We start from the raw sequence: 15,138 nt of genomic DNA on the forward strand, positions 1-15,138 counted from the left end.
GGTCTGGAAGATCCAGACACCCATGAGAACTGTGGTGGAAGCCCCCCCAACATCTACGACCCATCAGATTGACGGCGTCGTCTTCTTCCAGCTTCTCCGTCTCTTTGTGTGACCTGAGACATGAGCATTAATCTGCTTTCACTTGGATGATTTCATCCCAAACCCACTCCATGGGGGGTTGAGTTATGGGCTATGGGTGTCTTTGGTGGCCTTTGGGCCAGCCTGGGCTCCAACATACAAGCTCAGTTCTCTGGGGTGGGAAAACCTTCAAATGGGATGGAAAGTGCTGACTCAGGATAACAGAAGACTTCCTTTCTTTTATTAGTTTTTAAAAATGTCCATGGTCTTAGTCCTTCTTTCATTTCCGACTTGCTTTTAACTTATGAACCTCCCAGAGGCCTTAGCTCCTCAAGTCCAGGCCTGCTGAAGGTCCCCAGGGTCAGGACCAAAATCCACGGCGAGGCCTCGTTTAGAAACTACGGGCCTCGTCTGTGGAGCAGCTTACCTGAGGATGTGAGGGCCTCATCCACTGTCCAGGTTTCTGAAAAGAAACTAAATACAAACCTGTTTAACTCAGCTGCTAATTAGATTTCATAACATATCTTTTATAAGCTAGAATTTTTATTTTTTTAATTCTTCTGCTTTATGATGTTTTATCACATCATTTTATTGTTTAATTTGTTTAATCTAGAATTTGTACTCTTATATTTTTTGATATTTTAACATATATGTATTTGTTTCTTGTCTTTTAGCCAAGTTAGACGGTTTACGAGTGTTTTCTCCCCCTTAGCTGGGGTGTTTGTGTCTATGCCGACACCCCAGCCAATAGGAGGACAGGACAGACGGCGCCTTCTGGGTTTTCTCTTCTTTAGCTTTTTCCTTTAGTTATTTCTCTTTTACTTGTGTTTGCTTTTGTGTATTTTATTGCATGAATAGGATTGGTGTTTTCTGCACCTTGAGCTGTTTTTGTACATGAAAGGTAAAAATGAACTATGGCTGTTTTTACCTTTGCTAAAGTGCATTTTGTTATTTTTAACTCTTGATTTTTCACTTAATTAAAAATGCTTGTGCAAATATAAATAAATACATTAAATAATTTGCATTACTCAGTGATTAAGGTAAGGGATTAAGCAACACTCATGAATAGAATTTTATAATATTTATCCTTGTGGGACTCTGAGGCTCCTACTATATAAGCATGTTATACAAACACTCAATGTGGTTGAGAGCAACCGCTTGATGCAAGGCTTTTAAGTACATCTACAAGTTATTTTTTTTGAGTGTATATGAATAAAATTCATTTGAATTTGAATTCCATGTGTTAAACATGACTCATGGATCTGAGAGACGGAAACTATAAAGACGAAAACAGGTCAACATGAAAAAAAAGGAGTTATGAGGAATTCTATTCAAATGCCTGGAAGCATTTCCTGTAGTTGAAGTAGAATCTATAAAAAACAAAAGAAGTGAGGTCATGTGACTCTCAGGAGGAAACAGAAATCGCCCTCAAGCCTTCAGAGAAATTTTTCAATTCTATCATGAATACCAACAGTTTATGGTTCTTAGAAAGAGGCCAGAGAGAAACAATAAATCCAAACATGTCACTCATTTCTTTCTACCCTGGAAAAACGAGCGGCTGCATAGCTCAGTGGGATGGGTGTCTTTGTCTTTGGTCAAGACCCTCCTGCTGCTGCCTCTATGGATATTTCTGTGCCTGAAACTCACCTTGAAGAAGATGATGGAAATCTAACCACAACAGCAAACATGTAGATGAAAGCTTTATTTAGTTTTTCTGGTCTCATTTGAAACAAAATAGCCAACAATCATTGAGAAATGTCAAAAGGATTCAGTTTGGTGTTTTGCTTCTTCTGTCTAACTCAGTGCTTCTCAAATAGTGGGGCGTGCAGTAGTGGCGGTTTTAGGCACAGGTACGGGCAATTGTCTGGAGCGCAAATTTAACGGGGGGCGGTGGTGACAGCAGCTCAGTGATTGGAAAAAAATCTGCGCTTCTATTGGTTGAGCTGCTGCTGTCTCCTGTCACACGCGTGTGTTAGAAGGAGAGGGGAGGGGTAGTGGGCTCAGGCTGCGAGGTGGACTGTCCACGCGGAGAGCAGCAACGCTGCCTGGATTACGCAACACCAGGATCATGGCGTGCCTTTAGATTCCTCAGCTCATGCTAATAATGCCATTATTTATGAACTATTGTGGACATTTGGATGGCGTGTCTTTATTTTCCATAAATGTATCTTTGTCTGCCTGTGGTTTAGTTGGTGTCAGTATTTGACATGAAGACAGCAGGTAATGCAGGTAAACAGCTGCACTTTATGAGATCATAAACAATCAATCCATCATTTAAAAAAAAAATCAGCACAATGTTTTCACCTGTTTCTTCAGACTAAAAACGTTAAATATATTGGTGCTGCCATGTTAATCAGAATTAGCTTTAAGTACAGTGCATGTACAAGGAATTTGGCTTCGGTGTCTTAACCCTTATGTGGTGTTCGGGTCTGTGGGACCCGTTTTCATTTTTTATCAAAAGAAAAATGATACAATTAATTAATTTTTCAAACTCAGACTCACTGGCCTTGGCTCATTTTCTGTGAAGAACATATATCAGAATACATTTTTAATGACCACACACCGTATACCCCCCCAACACATTTATATTACATATAAGATGTTCGGGTCCACTGGACCCGGGGCTAATAGAAGTGTGGAAATTGATGTTTTTATGTACCTACACTCTGTCCTCCACCTGTCTGGGCCTGCTGTGTGTGTGTGGGTGTGTGTAGGTGTGTGTGTGTGTGTGTGTGTGTGTGTGTGTGTGTGTGTGTGTGTGTGTGTGTGTGTGTGTGTGTGTGTGTGTGACCAGTGAGAAAGAGAGAGAGAGAGTGGCAGAGAGAGAAAGTTTCACTGTAAATGTGAGTTCTGTTTCTGCACCTGCGGTTCCCGCACAAGGTTGCAACATTGTTAGAATAATTCAAGCATCAACTCTGTTTGCTCTCGTTCTCCCGCACATTTGATCATTTGACTTTCTTGCGGGAATCTTTAATATCTCACATAGCAGATAAAGATCTGCTACAAATTGGAGGCGGGACACTATAAATATAGCTTTGCCAGTGTGGTTTCTTATCACAACTGATCAAAATGGCCAAAAGACTTTCTGTGCAGAGGACCCTGGAATTGATTTTAGAAGAGAGAGACGTTTTTGAGGATGATGTAGAGGGAGACGATTCAGAAGAGGAGGTTTCAGAATTGGAGGATCACATTTCTGAAAATTCAGAGTCTGACAGTGACTCTGAAGAAGATGATTAGATTGGGGCGGCCGTGGTGCAGCGGTAGGGTGGTCGACCCCTGATCGTAATATTGCAGGTTCAATTCCCGCCTTGCAGGCCCATGAGTCAAAGTGTCCTTGGGCAAGACACTGAACCCCACCTTGCCTCTGGTGGTAGGCGGGCACCTGTGTTTGCCAGCGGAGCGGCCACCAGTGTCTGAATGTGTGAGTGAATGTGTGTGTGACTGGGTGAATGGGTCTGTGACTGTAAAGCGCTTTGTCCTTGTAGGAAGAAAGGCGCTATACAAGTATAAGCCATTTACAATTTACCATTTAGATTGAGCATCAGCCAGTTCCAAAACGAAGCCATCAGCGACCAGGCCGTCAGCAGCCAGGACCATGTGTTGTACAGGCTAGTGGCTAGAAGGCCATGGGGCTGATGTGTTGTCTTGACAATAGGTTTACTCTGTGTTCAGCTTGTGTTGTGCACCTGAATGGGTTCAGTTTCTGTGTTCAAATAAATAAAAGTTAGTAGTTTTGAAAACCATTGCTTCACTTGAAAATTTGTTTCCAATCATATCTTGATTTTAATTGATTTTCTTTATCACGTTTTAAATAATGAGTTATGAATGTGATCTAACAAAGGTAAAGGGCAAATATTAACCAAATAAACTGATTGTAATTGGATGAGGTAAACATCTGTCGAGTATTTTAACATCAAAGTGTTTGATTGTGAGGCATTAAAAACCACAACATGCAACGGGTCCACCAGACCCACGAACACTGGCTGAGTAACAACAATATGAACACCACACAAGGGTTAAGCTCTCCTGCAAACTAGAAAGATATAAAAAAGTGTAAAGGAGGAAGACAAGAGAGTATAAACAATAAAAAGAAAGTACTATGATGATAAAGTTTCAGATCAATTTATATTTAATAATACTTATTGATTGAATTATTTTTCTCAGCATCAAATGGTTCAGTTGGTTTAAAATGTTTCTAGTTTAAATAAGGACTGACAGATGTTTTTTATTTCAGGCACTTTAAGCTTCTTTTCTGTTTTAGACTAGAACAGGTTTTTTTTGGCTAAGTAAGGGTTAATGGCCGACGAAGTATGCGTTATTCCTTTTTAACGCACGCTGTGGAAGCCTGAACACTCAGGCACACTTCGAAGGCCATTAACCCGCCATTGACCGAAGGCCGTTAACCCGCCATTGACCGAAGGCCGTTAATCCGCCATTGACCGAAGGCCGTTAACCCGCCATTGACCGAAGGTCCGTTAACCCGCCATTGACCGAAGGTCCGTTAACCCGCCATTGACCGAAGGCCGTTAACCCGCCATTGACCGAAGGTCCGTTAACCCGCCATTGACCGAAGGCCGTTAACCCGCCATTGACCGAAGGTCCGTTAACCCGCCATTGACCGAAGGCCGTTAACCCACTTATACCATGGTCAGTTACAAAAGCAATACATATTAACCAGTTTTTAGTCCTTAACTCTTGTTTTTTTTCCGATTTGGATCGCTTTTCTCACAAAAAGCGGACTATGTGTTATTTGATGCGGTGCATCACGTCAGTCCTTGTCGTGCAGCACCACCACTGCAGTCAAGATTCAGCGATATATATATGCTGATCGTGGGTTGGATAAAGCATCAGTTCAGAGAGAAAGTTCTCCTCTTACCGCTTGTTTTTGTCCAAAGGATGAAGCAAAAGGTTGTTTTAAAGAAGCCGGCGCAGTGATACAAAACATTTAAGCTAGGTGAACGGAACTTCTTTTTTCACTGTGCGGTTATCAGGTTTTAATGCACACCCAGCAGCCAATCAGAATCGAATATTCAACCAAACCATGGTATAAATAAATTTAATATTTGTTGTAAGTGGATTTATATTCATTTTTTCTTTTGTTAATGTTAGAAGTGTGTGTGGTTGGGTGGAGGGGGGGAGGCGCGAAACAATTTCTTTTTCCTAGGGGGGGCCTGGCAAAAACAAATTGAGAAGCACCGCTCTAACTGCCTCTGTCAGTTAACTGCTTCGCAGGTCAGCTGTCACTCCTCCTGGAAGAATCCTCCTTCCCTCCCTGTGGCTCTCTGTGGAGGGGGCACAGCTGCCTGTACTTTGTAATCAATTTGTAATAATTCGATTGTTTTTGTGAGATCAGTCCAAAAACGAGCTGATATGCTACACAGGGCGGCAAGGAGGAGAAGCAGACGTCTCATATTCAGAAGATTTCCTCTGGCTGCCATAGCCAGACATGAACAACTTGTGAGTTAAACTTTAGCATTTGGGGGTACGCCATGTACTGGGCAAGAGTTTAACATTCTTTTTCAACAGTATGAGTTTAGATTAGATTTGTTTATTTATCCCACGAATGGGAAATTTCCTTGTCACAGTAGCATGGAGTTTGGCACAAGTATGTACAGACAGTAATGACAAGTTAGACAGACACACATTTGAAAGAATATATACAAAAGTAAGAGTGTTCTGACAAATAAACAGGGAAAGAGATGTGCAGGTATATAGAGTCATCTGTATATACAGTTTTTGTACAGTGAATAAAAAACAAAAACTATGAAACTATTTACTTGGGCTGGTGTTGAACAGCCTGATAGCAGCTGGGATGAAGGACCTGCGGCAGCTTTCCTTTTTGCATCGTGGGTGCAGCAGTCTGCCACTGAAGGAGCTGCTGAGGTCTGAAACAGTCTGGTACAGTGGGTGAGAGGGGTTGTCCATGATTGATGTTAGCTTGGCTAACATCCTACTCTCGCCCACCTCCTCGATGGAGTCCAGGGAGCAGTCCAGGACAGAGCCGGCCCGTCTGACCAGCTTGTTCAGTCTCTTCCTTTCTCTCTTCCTTTCTCCCACTGCCCCAGCAGACCACTGCATAAAGGATGGCTGAAGCCACCACAGAGTCATAAAAAGTTCTTAGCAGTGTCCTGCACACCCCAAAGGACCTCAGTCATCTGAGCAGGTGGAGACGACTTTGGCCCTTCTTGTACAGGGCATTTGTGTTGTGTGTCCAGTCCAGTTTATTGTTTAGGTGAACACCCAGGTATTTATAGTCCTCCAAGCCCTGGATGTTCACCGGTGCAGTCAGATGTGGTTTCCTGCTGAAGTCGATCACCACCTCCTTCGTCTTGCTGGCGTTGATGTGCAGGTGGTTCAGAGCACACCAGTCCACAAAGTTGGTGATGACCTCCAGGTACTCCAGATCGTTTCCCTGAGATATCCGCCCGACAATGGCTGTATCATCAGAGAACTTTTGGAGGTGGCAGCTGTCAGTGTTGTGTGTGAAGTCCGATGTATACAGGGTGAAGAGGAAAGGAGAGAGCACAGTACACTGTGGTACCCCAGTGCTGCAGACTACCACATCAGACACACAGTCATGAAGCCTCACATACTGCGGCCTGTTGGAGAGGTAGTCGATGGTCCATGCAGCCAGGCTACTGTTGACTCCAGCTCCCTCCAGCTTCCCCCTGAGCAGTGATGGTTTGATGGTGTTGAAAGCACTGGAGAAGTCAAAGAACATGACTCTCACAGTGCTACCAGTGTCATCTAGATGGGAAAAGCATCTGTGCAGCAGGTAGATGACAGCGTCTTCCACACCTATTCCTGGACGATAGGCGAACTGCAGCGGGTCCATGTTGTCGTTCACCAGATGACGGAGGTGGTCCAGGATGATCCTCTCCATGGTCTTCATCAGATGAGAAGTTAGGACTACTGGCCTGAAGTGGTTCGGCTCACTGGGACGTGCAGTCTTGGGAACTGGGACTACGCAGGATGTTTTCCACAGGGTCGGAACTCTCTCCAGACTGATGCTCATGTTGAAGATGTGCAGGAAAACCCCACAGAGTTGATCTGCACAGTCCTTGAGGAGTCTGGAGCTGATGCCATCTGGGCCAGTAGCCTTCCTTGGTTTGATCCTCCTCAGCTCCCTCCTCACCTGGTTCGTGGTTATGGAGAAGTTGGAGGGGTGATGTGAAAGGAGCCCTGTTATGTTGGGTGGGGGTTGGGGTGAATGGATCCCCCCAGCAGAGTGTGGTGGAAGAAGGTGTGTTTCTGATGGCAGTTCAGAGGTGTTCTCGGGGGTGGGGATGTTGCGGGGGGTTGAGTATAGGGGGTGGTTTATGGGTGCCGTTTGGTCAGGGCTGTGGGAGGTGGGGGAGGGGGCAGGAGCACAGTCAAATCTATTGAAGAACAGGTTAAGTTCGTTGGCCCATTCACGGTTTCCCGCTTCCGGGCCCCTTCCGCTGTCCCGTGTCCATAGATGGTTTTCAGGCCTCTCCAGACCTCTCTGGTGTTGTTATTCTGGAGGGGCTCCTCCAGCTTCCTCCTGTAGCTGTCCTTACCCCTCCTTATCTCTCTCTTCAGCTCTTTCTGGATCCTCCTCAGCTCCTCTTTGTTTCCAGTCTTGAAAACCCTCTTCTTCTCTTTCAGCAGAGTTTTTAATTCTGGGGTCACCCAGGGTTTGTTGTTGGAGAAGCACCGTACCTTCTTCATAGGTACGGTGTTGTCCACGCAGAAATTTATATAGTCTGTGATGCAGGTTGTCAGGCTGTCGATGTCCTCCCTGTGTGGCCTGCATAGCACATCCCAGTCTGTGGTGTCGAAACAGTCCCTCAGCGCCGCACTGGCCTCCTCTGTCCATCTCCTCACATACTTCCTGGTGGGTGGCTGTCTGTTTACCATGGGTATGTAGGCAGGGATCAGATGAACCAAGTTGTGGTCAGAACGACCCAGTGGGGGGAGGGGGGAGGAGGTGTATGCATCCTTGGTGTTTGCATACAGCAGGTCTAGTGTCCTATTGTCTCTGGTCTTGCAATTTACATACTGGGTGAATGTGGGGAGGGTGGAAGACAGGGAGGCGTGGTTAAAGTCCCCGGAGATCAGAAGCAGGGCCTGGGGGTGCGATGTCTGAAGCTCTGATACAACACTGTGTAGGAGCTCGCATGCTGCAGCAGCATCGGCAGAGGGCGGGATGTACGTTGTTATCGCGATGACTTGCGAGAACTCCCTCGGGAGGTAGTACGGCCGCATGCTAACAGCTAGCAGCTCAATGTCCCTGTTACAGAGCTGCTCCTTTACTCTGATGTGTCCTGGGTTACACCATCTGTTGTTTACAAACATGGCGATGCCCCCTCCTTTCTTCTTACCGCTCTCCTTTACCTTCCTGTCCGCTCTCACGGTCTGAAAACCATCCAATGAGACGTGCGAATCCGGCGTCAGTTCATTCAGCCACGTCTCCGTGAAGCACATGATGCTACAATGCCGGTACTCCCTCTGCAGCCTGGTTAGCGCTGTCAGCTCTTCTATCTTATTGGGGAGAGATCTCACGTTCCCCATAATAACAGACGGCACGCATGGTTTGTACCGTCTGTTCTTTTCCCGACGCTTCACTCCAGCTCTGCAGCCCCGTCTCCTTCTCTGTAGTTCCACGGGGATCTCCGGTCGTTGTCCCGGGAACACCTTTGTGTTGCACAGTGCTATCAGCTGATTCCGTGTGTAAACAATGGAGCCCTTGCTGAACGGGTCTCCGGATGCCGTATTTAACAGGCAAAGAATTACAAGTACACATATTCCAAACCTCGCTATATGTACATCCATAGTAGTGAAAGTCCGACTGAGGTTGGTAGCAAAAAAGACGACAGACAGCACGAAAGAAAACACAAAAACACGGCGAAACACGGCGAAACTCTCGGAGCTACTGTAACAGGCTGCCGGCATGTCCGGCGCCAAAAAAAAAAAAAAAAAAAAAAGTTGTATAAATCCGTGAGTTCAGAGAAAGTTATGTGTTTTTTCTTCAGAGTCAAACCACATCAGCCTTCAACACAAAGTATTCTATACCAGTTTATTTATAAAAAAGGTTTACAGCACACTTGTTTTATACAAAAATGCTTTCATTTTTAAAAATTAATATGAAAACCCAGCCAAAAAAACTTGAGATTTTCCAGAATTCAAACATACTTTATAAACTAAAATGTAAGATTTCAGAATAAATAGAAACATTCAAAAACTGAGATTTAATTTACAAAAGGAAATAATGTTCTATTTTACAGGGTCTTCCGCGTATCTACTGCCTTTCCAAAATAAAGGTGTCTGTCCTGGCCCTCTATGCTGACGGTCAGTCTGACACAGGACAGGATTACCGGTTGACCCGCAGGACGATTGTGCATCTGGTGGAGCAGCTTCGGGGTTCCTCACAATCAGGGGTGGGCGCAGGAGACTGTGGTCCTGGTGATCCTTTTCTGGCTGGCGTGTGGCACATCTTACCGTGTGGTAGCCAGAGAGTTCGACATGCCACGGTCCACTGTGAGTGACATTGTCCACAGGACGGCAGACCGCATCCTCCAGCTGATGAGCAGGGTCATCCGGCTTCCCAGTAGGAATGAACTGCCATAAGTCGCCTCCGGTTTTGAGCAGCTCCCTGGGTCTGCTGACTTCCAAAAGGTCGTGGGGAGCATTGATGGCTGCCACATACGAATTAAGGCCCCAAAAGAAGATCCAGCTTTTTATATAACAGGAAGCTTTTTTATTCAATTCAGATGCAGGCTGTATGCGACTCGAATGCCAAATTTATAGTTATTTGTTGTTAAGCATCCAGGATCAGTCCATAATTCACAGGTTCTGCGTAAAAGCCCAATTTATGTAAATCAAACATACCCACCTGAAGGATACATCCTTTTAGGTGATGGTGGGTATCCCTGCATTGCACATCCCATCACGCTGCTGACACCCTACAGGGAACCCCTGAGGAATGCGGTTGAAGCCAGATACAACCGGCACCACTCCAGAACACGCTCTGTGGTGGAGAGAGCATTTGGCATGATAAAGATGAGGAGAGCAATATTTCTGGGGGTGTTTGAAGTTAAAACAAAATTTGCAGTTAAAATCATTGCCTCCAGCGCCATCATGCACAATATGTGGATCAGTGAAGGGGACTGCTTGGAGCTACAGATGTTGAGCCACAGCAGGACAACGCCAGGAACCAGCAGGACGAGCAGAGTGGCGTCCGTCTGTGAGGAAAAATCTCTGGTTTCCTGTCAGCTCCAACTGTGCCACAAATGGCTCTAGAAGACCACGATTATTATTAACATGTATAAAAAATGAATGTTAAATATAAGATGAAATTGTAAATTGTTAACCTTTGATGTTTATGAGATTGTTAAAAATGTCTCATGTTTAAATAATACATGTAAATAATTCATTTCTGTTCATGCATTTATTAAACATATTGGAACAATAAAAACAACGTTACATCTTTTCAGCGATCTTTTCCAGTATTATTAACCATCTTTCTTGTCTGAGCCAGTTTAGCTCGTGCTGGTTTGCGGCGCCTTCCGTCCGTGAAACCCGGGTTCGACTCCAGGCTGCTCCCTGTTCCCTTCTCTACCTCTGCCGGTTCCGAGCCCGGTTAGAGAAGGTTGTGTCAGGAAGGGCATCCGGCGTAAAACATTGCCAAATTTACCATGCGACTTGTTCGCTGTGGCGACCCCTGATGGGAGAAGCCGAAAGTGGAAGAAGAAGATTAACCATCTTTCTTGTCTCTCTTCCTCTCTTGCGGCTCTATCCTCCTCTCTGCCTTTTCTATAATATTGAAAAGGCTGCCCCGCCGTGGCCTCTTAGCTGGCAGCCGCTCCTCCTCCTCATCTTCTCCTGCCTGCTGCTGCTGTTGTTGCACTGAGGCAGAGGATGCTCCAGAGGATGTGGAAGGTTTCTCCCAGCATGAGGCAATGAGGCCTAACTGATGCCCTGGTGCCTATTGCCTCATGCATGAAAGAGAACCACTTCCACGATGCTGCTGAAGGTTCCCCTGCCTCAGAGCCACTGCCGGTCGGAGGCCTTATAAGTTCCTTCAAATACCAAAAGGACACTTGTGAACAAATATCTTAATTGCATTTACACACACATTTGTAGGCCTTTGTTTCTTCACAACCTTGTATGTTTTCTTCAGGTTCTCCCATTTCTTTGCTGTTCTGGTTGGACTAATATATTCTGTCAGCCCCATTTACCGTATCACTGCTCTAAATACAAGGTTAGGTAACAATAAAAACCTTTACCCCAAATGACAACGATTAACAGTTTAATGATAAATGAATAAAAATCTGAGCTGTATCTACTCCCATCCGGCAGCTGAGGCGAATCTTTTGCCTGAAAACAGGCTCTCCTTCATCCGCAGGCGGATCAATCTCTCCACATCCTCGTCTGTCCCTACATATATAAAAACATTTTTAAAAAACGCATTAATAACTTATGACTGTGGTTAGAACTCATCCTTTTTGGATGTACTACAACCTCCTGTGTTGAGGAATATAACATATTAAACATGTTATATAATTCATATACAAATATATTTGACAACAGATACTTGCTACTTCTTCAAATACTTACATTTATAAGCCACCGTCCGCCATTTTCGGATCCATCAAACGCAATGTATTGTGGGTCAGACGCAATGCATTCTGGTTTGAACGCAGTGCATTCTGGACAATATTCACCAATCGAGTGAGTATCGATCCACAGTGGTTTTTCGTAGAGACTTCTGGGAAATTTTTAGAGCTCATGATTTTTGAACTGTAGATTCGGACAGTCATACAAAACGGCGACCGCACTAAAAGGGGGTAAGGCCCGTACACACCGGGACGAATATTCTCCAGCGTTTTTCGCCACGTTTTTTGTGTTCACACCCAGGCGATTTTCACTGACGATGAGCCGAGCGAACATGCAATTTCATTCCCTGACGTTAGATGGCGCTTAATGTAAAACACAAATACCCCCTGTACACAAGGTGGCGCTGCGCAACTTTACGCTTCTTAAAGTTGCTTTCACTCAGAAGAAGAGAGCAAGTATTTACGCGCTTGTCAGAATCATACAAAGAAAACATGAATATTTCCAGCACCAGTAGCTCTAGCTCCAGTTCCAGCGATGAAGAAATTTGTCATGGTGCCTCTGTCAGACTCCTCCCCCTCCCCTCTCTGCTTGGCTCCTGATGCGACTCAGCTGCGACCACTTACCTCATCACCTGCCTGCCTACTTAAGGAGTTCCAGGATCAGCATTCTTTGCCAGTCCGTTGCCCCTGATGGTGGTTAACATGATCGTCACGTTCTTTGCCCTTGTTTCAAGCCTGTGCCTAAATTCTTGCACTTACCTGTCTCCAGGAATTCATTGCCACGAGTGGTCGCCTGAGTCTGCAGCCTTTCCGGAACACAGCCTCGTCATTGCCTCCTGTCAAGCCACGAGCCTCTGCCGTTCCTTCAATCCACCACGAGCCTCTGCCGAGCCTTCAGCCCTTCACGAGCTGCGGTCGCAACCACCAGTGACGTCACGAGCTGACGTAAACCCTCCATCATCATCGTGGGTCCTCCCCGGAGTCTGCCGCTTCATCAACAATCCTCTAAACCAAGATCTGAGTATTAAACCCTTTTCAAACCATTACAGAACTCACCTGCGTCTTCTTCTGGGTTCCAGCGTCTGGGTCTGTTTAGTTCCGTTAGCCAAGACACAATTATTGTTCTGTTGAATGATGAAAGACGCCAATTTTGGGTACATCCCATAGTTACGAGAAGAGAAGAACATGGGGAGTTTTATCGACTGGTACAAGAACTGAAAATGTATCATGTGCGTTTTCGGGGATATTTTAGAATGTCCATGCTTATTTCTTCGCGGCAGTTTAGACGCTACTTGGCGTCTGTCTTCTTCGCCGTGACGTATGTGTGCTCAGCAAGACAGTTTTGTGTTTGAGCGCCCCCAAGTTGTGTTTTACTGTAACTTCGGAAGCTCCAGACACGTGTGCAAAAGCGCCATTCTCATTGGTCATATAGTTTTAGACGCGGCGCGTCAAACCAAAAAAACGAACCCCAGGTGTTTTTTAAAAAGTGACGCTTTGACGCGTGGCGTTTTTTCGCGTCTGTGTGCACACTGGTGCCCTTTGTTTAGTGACGAGGCGTTAAACGTCTGCAGATATCGTGTGTACGGGCCTTTAGGGCCGTAATTCGGACACAGTGTCAGTCTCCTCAGTGTCGGTGTGTCCCAGTTAGTTCTCTAGCCTTGCTGCTCAGCCGACACTGACGTCTGCTTGTCATCATTTCTTTTTGTCTTTGCTAGTTGTTGTTTTTTTGTCTCGGTAGTTTTTCCCTCTTGTGAGGCATTTTGTTTTCTTGTTCCCACCTTGTGGCGTTTTTTTTTTTTTTTTTTTTTTTTTTTTTTTTTTTTTTTAACTTGTCCTGTCCAACAGCTAGGCAAACAGATGAGAGCTGAGGGCCTCTTGTGTTGGACATATTTTATTTTAACAAGAGGGGTTATTCATCTTCAGACAAACCAAAGGTATGTCTGAATAAACCCCTTTTGTAATTGAGGCCAAACTTTATTAATTTCAATCATGTTTGAAAATCTTTGGTGTTGGACCGGACGGAAAAGGAAAGAGGGGAAGAAGAGAGAGGGACGTTAGAGAGAGGGGGGGGTAGGAGGGTGATAATCGGAGGGGAAAGGGGGTAAGACCATGAAGCAGCATAGAGCAGACAGGCTTACTGGTTGTTTATCGTTACGGTACGGTTCAAATGTAGTACAAAAAGGGCGGGGCCTGTTCACACACACTCAAATATTATCAACACACCTGCTAGCCGCAAAAATGTCCACATGTCAACATGCACACAAAACAGTGTTCACGAACGCCTTTAAACCAACTAGTGTGAAATCTTTCATTCATTCAATCATGCAAACTATTAGTGCAAAGGTGAGCCAACACCTGTGCTCAGGTGAGTGTTTATGTTCTTCTAAAATGGATGGTGGAATGTGAAAAGAAGGAGGAGGAGCACCCAGCCACCCCCACACCCATACCCCCGCCGCAGCAGCAGCGGCAGCCGGAATTCCCCCAACGCCACACGGGAACAGGCAGGGAACAACCGCCCCCCGGGCGACCAAGACCGCCACCCAGGCCAGGGCCAGCAGGACCGCCGCGAGGCCCCCAGAGCCAGAGAGCAGGGAGGCGCAGAGGGAAAGAGAGCGCCGCCCCAGCCCAGCCAGGAAAGCAGCCCCCCGCCGCGCCGGAAGAGCCCAACGCAGGGCCCCACCGGAGAGGGACGCCCACAGCCCCAGACGAGCACCCCACCACCACCCAGGAGTTCCGGGCATCCCCCCGCCCCGACCCCAGGTACGAGCCAGGACCCCCCAAGGGAGACCCGCTCCGCACTCCAGGCAGCCACCCACCCGGCCCACGGTTGGTCCAGGAAGGAGCAAGGCAGAGGCCCGCCGCCCCCGCCCAGGAGGGGGGAACCCCGGGGAAAAAAGGGCGGCCCACAAGGGGTGTTATAAATATGGCCCGACCAGGCTCGGCCATGTTGGAAGTTTGGCGGGGCCCAGCGCCCAGGGGCAAGGACCAGGACCCACCCCCCAGGGACACGAACACCCCCGGCTCTGGTGTAATATGAACCCCCCCACCGCGCGGAGAGAGCACCGCCGGGCCCAGGGAGCCGGCACCCAAGGGACACGGCCGCCATCGCCAAGAGGCCCACACCCCCCACCAGGGAAGGGGTAGGGGACAGATGGACCCAGGTCCCACCTTCCTTGTAAAATGTGTGTGCGTGTATGGGTGCTTGAGAGGGTGTTTGTGTGCATGTGTGTGTGTTTATGTTTGAATGTATATATTGAAGGGGGAGGGGTGTGTGTACTAAGGGGGGTGCAGTTAAAATTGGCGAGTAGGGCACTAAGGGGACATCTCCTGATTACTCACAGTGATGTCCCCTCACCCTCCACACCAAGGGGCCCTAAGTGTCTAAGGTGCGGTTAAAATTGGCGGGTAGGGTGCCAGGAGGACATCTGCTGCTTGCTTGCAGTGATGTCCAAGCACCCCCCCTACCAAGGACCCTACATGT

The 15,138-nt window shown here is 46.6% G+C and overlaps 1 protein-coding gene across 1 annotated transcript in view; it reads left to right on the forward strand.

Annotated features, from left to right (window-relative positions):
* Positions 1-15,138, forward strand: part of LOC101157114 (uncharacterized protein YMR317W-like) — a 178,039-nt gene that overhangs the window by 146,514 nt on the left and 16,387 nt on the right. The gene's annotated exons all lie outside the window — the stretch shown is intronic.

The sequence above is a fragment of the Oryzias latipes genome, chromosome 3 (genome assembly GCF_002234675.1).
Source record: "Oryzias latipes chromosome 3, ASM223467v1".
In the NCBI taxonomy this organism is placed as follows: domain Eukaryota; kingdom Metazoa; phylum Chordata; class Actinopteri; order Beloniformes; family Adrianichthyidae; genus Oryzias; species Oryzias latipes.